The sequence below is a fragment of the Microtus oregoni genome, unplaced genomic scaffold, assembly GCF_018167655.1.
Source record: "Microtus oregoni isolate MIOR12 unplaced genomic scaffold, Mior012 000004F_ref0000308, whole genome shotgun sequence".
In the NCBI taxonomy this organism is placed as follows: Eukaryota; Metazoa; Chordata; class Mammalia; order Rodentia; family Cricetidae; genus Microtus; species Microtus oregoni.
This window is the reverse complement of record NW_024543063.1, coordinates 17,575,333-17,583,125: the sequence shown is the minus strand read 5'-3', so window position 1 is coordinate 17,583,125 and position 7,793 is coordinate 17,575,333. Positions and strand designations below refer to the sequence as shown.

The window sequence follows — 7,793 nt, the reverse complement described above, 5'->3', positions numbered from 1 at the left end:
GACACATACTTAAACCTTAGGTTTGATTCCCAGCACCATAAAAAAGAGACTGGGGACAGAAAGAAGGAAGGAAGGGAAGAAGGGATGAAGGGAGGAAAGAAATATGAAAGGAAAAAAGGAAGAAAAGAAAGAAGAGAAGGATACTTCAATCTTACTTACAGAAACAAGAAAAACCAAGTAGAGACATGGGAAATGAATATGTATGTACACAGAAATAGTTGTGTATATCTATGTATCCATGTACTCGCTTGCATTTGCATAAGATCTTTCTAGAAGGAGAGGAAAGAAGTAGTTAAGAGTGTTATAGATCCCTTTCCAGATAAGCCACTACCTTTCTCTTCAGTATTTGGCAAGATTTGAGGAGGAGAAAGCTTTCCATAGCTTCTCTAGTCAAGTCCAGAGATAAGAGAAGGCAGTCTAAAACTGTCCCCCATATCTAGAAAGAAACAACTGCAGTTTCCACTGGTTGTCTTTGTGACGATCCCTTTCTGAGAATCCTTTCTATTGCTGCCAATTCTAGGTGACAACGGAAATAGGCTATGAAGTTCATAGATACCCATGCCACCCAGTAAGCCTCAGAATCCTCAGCAACTGCTGTTGCAGACATGCAGGAAGGGTGTTGTCCCTGATGACCTGGAGATGGACAACACAGGAGAGAAGATGCTGTCTCTTACCATCGCAGACATGGTCTTGCTGATCCAATATAAAGGCACAGAACAAGCACACTATGCTTATGTGAGTTCGTTAGAGATCCTAGACTCTACTAAAGACAGGCCAGAGAAGCTTCAGCTCACGCACAAGGAGCATGAACTCTTTTTATTGCTTTTGTTGCTTGCTCATTGCGATTCTCATTCTTCAGTTACTGACTTCTAGCTCCTCTCATTTCCCTTACTGCATAATCTCATCCTATTTTATTTTGAAAACAGTGATTTCTTTACCCTTTGTCCATTGGTATGGATGGAGACTCCCTGTTGGGTGGACAAACCTAATTAATTTACATATGTAGCACCTTAAACAGTTGCTACGTATTTTCATGGAAAGATTATTCTTAGATTACGTTTATCAGTATTCTCAGGCCAACACTGTTAAGTTCCCACTCAATGGTGTGGGAAAATAATGGTTGTTACATACATTTTAATTCATGCCCTATGAAAACACCAACAGATAAAGAATTCTCCAAGCTGGAATGCTGACGACTGAGTTGGAATTTTTTTTTTTTGGTTTTGTTTTAAAAAAAGACTGTTTTCCAGAGTTTGCAGGGAAGCATTCCTTAAAGGACTGAAAATTTTACACAGCATTAATTCTATTGCATGAGGCTATTTTGGGTGCACATTGTCAACAGACCTTTGTGGCTAGTTTATTTCAAATGCACAGCTAACATACTTCACATACTAGGAATTGACGCCAAGAGAAGTCATAACCAAGTCCACAGTCTCAAGACTTGGTATCCAGGAACTGGAGAACTCGAGTTAGAAAACAGATGCAATGTGGTAAGGTGATTACGTGACCGCAGGAATCCAGAACTCCAGGGTCTAGTCTCAGTTCTGCCCAGAACTCTTTCAGACCAAGGGTGACCCAACTGTACATCTCAAGCTCCTTTGGACAGTAAAAGAGAGGAGCTTGATGAAGGTGGAGGGCTTTGTCTCCCTTTCAGCTTTGGATAGGCTGACATAGATGCTATCAAGCTCCATTTTCCAGTAAGATCATTCTTTCCAAAGACTTATTTAATATTTAATTGTGTGTGTGTGGTATTTCTATGTATTGGTATGTATATGTCAAATAAAAAGACATTAATATAAAATTTTTAATGTGTCTGATTACCCATCGGCAATTTACTTTACTTATCCATACCACCAAAATCTAAATAAATAATAAGTATGGAGATTTTATCAATAGATAAGTAGAATGGATTTGACCTCCATCATCACCAACCTCCTGTCAGTTTCACATCTGTGTTGGTATCATGAGTGTTGAGAAGAAATCAGGTGTGGTTGAGACCTAAGAGATTTTGTTTTGTCCTCTCTTTGCCTTTCTTTGCAGGCCCAAAAAGACTTTCCTAAATAAATCTTCTACTTGAAACAATATGCTTTTGGCTGCACAAGATGGCATATGCTGTAGTCTCAACAGTGGGGAAAGGGGCAAGGCAAGGAGATTATGAGTTTGAGGCCAATCTTGGTTTTATAGCAAGCACCTGTCAGGGAGTGAGAATGGAAGGTGGAGGAAGAGGTGCAAAAATGGAGGAAAATAGAAAAAATGAAAGACAGGCAAAAGGCAGAACTGTGACCCTTACCAGTGCAAACGGCAAACAGAAATAGAAACAGTGGGAAATGGTTGTTCAAAAATGGTGTGTCAGAACAAATGTCTTCTTTATTTCTAGTTTGACTTGTACACATCCTTACATATTTTCAAAGATTAATTGGCTACCATAGAGACAGCCTCCTAGGTGACTGTAATGGAGTGGCGACTTCTGTCAGGGGTTCATTGATGAATTTAGCCATGTTGGGTGAAGCCATGGGGACACATGAAATGCTATATGGAGGGAAGGAAGGGAAATGTTTTCCAGAGGGTATAGACCAGTGTTAGAGGCATGTGTGGGATTTTTTAATGTACTGTGGTGGTATAGGCTCTAAGGAGAGAAGTTCCAACAGATCCACTCTCTGTCTTAGTTGGTTTCTATTGCATGAAGAGACACCATGTACACGGTAACTCTTACAAAGGAAAATATTTAACTGGGGCTGGTTTACGGTTCCAAGGTTTAGTCCATTATTGTCATGGCAGGAAGCATGGCCAGATGCAGGCAGACATGGTGCTGTAGAGGTGGCTGAGAGTTCTGCATCTGGATCAACAGAAAACAGGAAGAGACAGAGAGCCACTGGGCCTGACTTGAGCTTCTGAAACCTCAAAGCCCATCTCTAGTGACATACTTCCTCCAACAAAGCCACACCCACTCCAACAAGGCCACACCTCCCCAAAGTGCCACTCCCTATAAGCCTATGGGGGCCATTTTCATTCAAAGCATTACACCACCAAAGTCTCTTTGCTTCTTCAGTGGGAATGCAGACAGCAAAGGGTAAAAACATGGACTGGCCTGATGGCACTGTGGGTAAAGGCACTTGTTCCCAAACCTAGTAAGCCAAGTTTGACCCTAGGACCCATGTGGTGTAAGAAAAGCTCTAAGTCTCACAAGCAGCCCTCTGACCTCCACATGGCACACACACACACACACACACACACACACACACACACACACACACACACTCAAGCATGCACACACTCTCAATAAATCTAAAAACTAAAGAAAAAGGTCAAAGGAACAGATTGTGAAGGGGAGATAGCCATCTTCCAGGGATTCCAAGTTGCCTGGATGGGTCATGTTGGCCCCTCGCTCTTGCTTTCTCTCCATCTCTTCAGTATTATCTCTGGCCCTCAGTTAGCGAATCACTCATTGATTCTAATCCTTTGACTTGTGTGGTTTCTCTTTTTCACTTTCTTCAACCTCTATCAAATGACAGTCTTACATAATTCTTACTTTTGCTATACATTGTTTCAACTTCGTTTTTCTCATCCTCAACCTCCTTTATGTTAAGGAAACATAAATAAAGATAATTCTAAACTGGCTATTCTTCTACTAGCTTACTTGCATGGGAAGGATTCGTTTTTCCCTGGAGATGGAGGGCCTGTGAAGCAGGCTAGACTGACCTTGAACTCACTGTCCTCAGCCTCTTGAGTGTCATCTACCGCCATATCCAGCTAGACAGACTGCTTAATCAAAACTTCCAGCCTGGTCAGAGCCTCCGGTACTCATTTTGGTCAGAGGACAGCTTAGTGGTTCCAAATCCACACCCAGGTGAATCAGAAACTCGCCATCCTTTCTTCTGGCCCCATTCTAGCTTTGTGATGCTGGGCTCACAGCTGGGTCCCAATCTGACTTATTCCTCAGCCCTAGTAGGTAGGTGGTGGCCATACACACAAGTCCTTTTCATAACCCCTTATTCCCAAATCTCGACTGGGCTGCTGCACCTAGATCCCCAGGTCTCACAGAACATCAGAGTGGAAGGGAAGACTGCTCCTGATTCCTACTGGGGATGCTATCTGTTATCATCCTCTGTAGAAAGCAGGTTGTCAGTCCAGTGGCAGGCCTTCTTCCTCATTCATTGTCCAGGTCTAGTTCTCAGGGCATTTATTGAGCTTTCTCGAACCCCTGCTGCTAATCCATTTGTTCCAGGTCGTATTACAAGGCACCACAATGTTGATTTGTATGTGCTCCGGAGGTCACGGTTTTCCTTTGAATTGGTAACCTGTGAGCAAGACAAACACACACGCGAGAGAGAGAGAGAGAGAGAGAGAGAGAGAGAGAGAGAGAGAGGGAAGGAGAGAGACAGAGAGTGGAGAGAGAGAGAAAGAGGAAGGAGAGAGAGGGAGGGAGAGAGGAGAGAGAGACAGAGAGAAAGAGACACACACAGAGAGAGAGATAAAGTTACTCTTATTTCATATAAGATCTGAGTAAAATAAACAACTTAAAGCATTTCCCTTTATGTCCGGTGAAACTGCCGCCAGACCCACAGAACACTTTACCACATGGGTCCATGTGGGCAAACCGGTCATGTTCACGGAGGTGACAGATTTGTGGCATAGGTAAGAGATTGAGAAGCGAGGGAATAGAGAGGAAGATTTGATGAGTGTTAAATCCCAAATCCTTAATGTTTCTCCCAGGTGTTAGCTGAGACAATAGGTACTTAAGGAATAAATTACTTTTGTGAGATTTCTCCTTTACCAATGATCTTTGGAAATAGATCTACCATTTATCTACCAGAGGACACGTAGTTCCAGTAAGGCCAGTTGGCCTTCTTGATTCATAGTGGATTGCCCTTCTGGTTCATGGTGATGAAAAGTGAGTTTTTCTGCTATAGTAACAGTGATTTAAAATAAGCATTATACGCTGCATTTTTTCATAAAGTCAGTTGAGTACAAGTTAGCCAGAAGAAGTGCAAAGTCGAGAGTTTTGTTAAAAATGCTGCTATAGCTCAATCGGCCAACTACAGACCACAGGAGAAATGTTTCCATCTTTTTATACTGAGCTTGAGACAAAAATCACATGCTTTCATTTGTTTAGGGCAGCGTGTTTTTTTTTTTTTTAATTTTTTGGTAAAAGAATAAGGATGCCAAGGAAATTAAATGAATTGTTTATGTTTCTCAACTTTTAGCAAATGTAGGTCTAGAACTCTGTTCTCCTCCTTTCTAATCTCCTGCTTTGGGCCCTTCATTTGTGTGTTCTCTGATTTTGTCTTAGGAGAACAAGGTAACCATCCAGAAGATGAGAGTCATTGTTGACTTGGCTATATATTAGAAATACCAAAGCATATTGGTAAAAACGACACCCTACACTTATAGATTCTCATTTCAAATTCTCCCAGGTGAACTATGCACAAGGCTAGTATTCTTTTGCATATAAAAATTTATTGTACATAAAAGAATATTAGCACTATTGAATGCAAACAACTGATGATATATCAAACTGGTAGGAACATGGCTGACTCTTCAGAAAGTGAGCAGGTTTAAACCATTGGGAGCCTTATGCTACTGTGACTGATTGGTCAGTCAAACAGAAGGACTTGTGCCAAACACTACAAGGCATTGGGGCATCAAGTGACTGTTCTGTGAGCCCGCAATGTCTCACCTGTTGAATCTAGAACTTCAAGGATGGCACACCCAGAAACAATCAAGCGATCTTCCCACAGTGGCCCAGGCTGGTCTGAAGTCATGGCCACACCACTGTAAGCAAGACATTTAGTCAGAAGATTTCCACAAACTATATGTGACCTCTGAGCCACCACAATTCAGTGATATATAAAACATTAAGTTATAGGCTGTGGGAAGAGAAGGCAGCAGGACTCAAGGCACCTCCCATTTGTAGTGATTCCATGAGTGAGGATGGCAGAAGCCTAGATCAAGCCTCTTCTCTCAGTATACAAAGAATTACTTTGATATTAAATTGCATTGTAAACAAAAGAGACTAAAAAGCAAACACTTCTCTATGTTGGGGTGGACGTGGAGAAAGAACGAGTCCTTGAAGCAGAACGAAGACAGCCGGGGAGGGCTCTGCAGTGGTCCTGCTGGTCAGTGCGACTGCTCTATCTTTAGTTTAAGCGACTACAGGAGGTCTGCCTCTTCTCCTTCTTCCCCTTTGTGTTTGCCTGGAAATTTCACCAACTCTCCACTCAACCATCCCGCGTTTCCTCCAAGTTTCTCTGCCACTCCCTTTCTCCCTTGGCTTTTTCTTGAGCTTCGATCTCCTCTCCTCCTTGTCTGTTTCCTTTCGTGCATTTCTTCAGCTTCTCTCTCTTTCCTTTTCATTTCTAGCTCAGCGAACAGTTTCGTGGTCTGTAGATTGCCTGCAGGAACAGCGCGAGATCAGCTTTCTCTATATTGGTAGGATTTCCTTCCTTCTTTAGTCGTTTTTTTTTTTTTTTTTCTGCTCTTAACAATGTGTTCCACATATTCTTTTCCTGCCTCAATCACATCCAGGGCCCTCTTCTTTTGTTCCTGATCCAGGAGCAACTCACAAGCTTTGTCCACACCCTCCAAAGCCTTCTGGGCTCTCTCAGCATCATCTTCGTTTTTGCCGGGATGCAGCTACTGAAGCCTCCTTTTTATTTCTTCATCTGTCACCTCAGGACCTATCTGAAAAATCACAAATGACTTCAGATTAAAGCAAGCAGAATCAAAATGAGTCAATCATTCAATCTGATTTTGGGGCTTTAGACCTGAGTCTGTCTTCTCTATTTGTTTTATCCCTCTGTGGTCTGTCTCCACTGCTGTCCAAAGCCTTACTCTTTCCTGAAGCCACCATTTCCCTGGCCAGCTACCATGTGACCTCAGGGCTGGTATTCTTAAAAATTGCTTCTCACATGGTGGCAATTTGTGGCCGCAGTTAAAAATCTCTGACATTATTGGTAATTCTGATATTCTGTGCATCTCTTTCCTCAGTTCCTAAATTCTGCTGGTAGGGACCACAGTCATTACTTGTTAACTTTGCACCCCACGTTTCCCAATTAATGCTATTAAATAATTTTCTTTTTTGGGGGGGGGGGGGCACAGGTTATTTCCATGTAGCCGTGACTGGCCTGGAGCTCTCTGTGTTGACTAGCATGGCTCAGACTCTCGGAGATCCACCTGCTTCTGCCTCCCGAGTTTTGGGATTAAAGGCATGTCCCACTATGCCCAGCTACTCCTTAAAGTTAAAGTTTGACTACTTCAAAAATACAGTGAATAAGATTCTATAACATCACCTGTGGGTGATGGGGCCACACCTCAGTAAAGTACTTTCCTAGCACGCGTGAAAACTGTAGTTCAATCCCTCAGTTCAACCCCACACTGAAAAAAAGTCAAGTGTGAGCATGTGCTTGGTATGGAAGCACTGGGGAGGTGGAGAGAGGTGGGCCCCTAGGGCTCACTAGCCAATTTAGCCTACTTGACAAACTTAAGCCAGTAGGAGACGCTATTCCAAGAAATATGATGGGTGGTACCTAAAGAATGAGAGTTGGGGTTGACTGTTGGCCTCCACATGCACTGGAACACATATACATGTATACATGTTCACCTCATGCACACACACACACACACACACACACACACACACACACACACACTCATACACTAAATCTATGACTCTGCCATCCAGCATTAAAGAAGGATTCTGAGTCTGTCTTCAGTATTACCAACTGAAATGAAACTCCAGATGAAGCTGAAATACACCTTTTTGGGCTCCTGTCTGGTTTCAGGGTTTTCTCTGT

General features: G+C 42.6%; 1 pseudogene; it reads right to left on the bottom strand.

The window, feature by feature from the left end:
• Positions 1-6,137: 6,137 nt before the first annotated feature.
• LOC121446932 lies at positions 6,138-6,948 on the bottom strand (annotated as a pseudogene).
• Between the last annotated feature and the right edge of the window lie 845 nt (positions 6,949-7,793).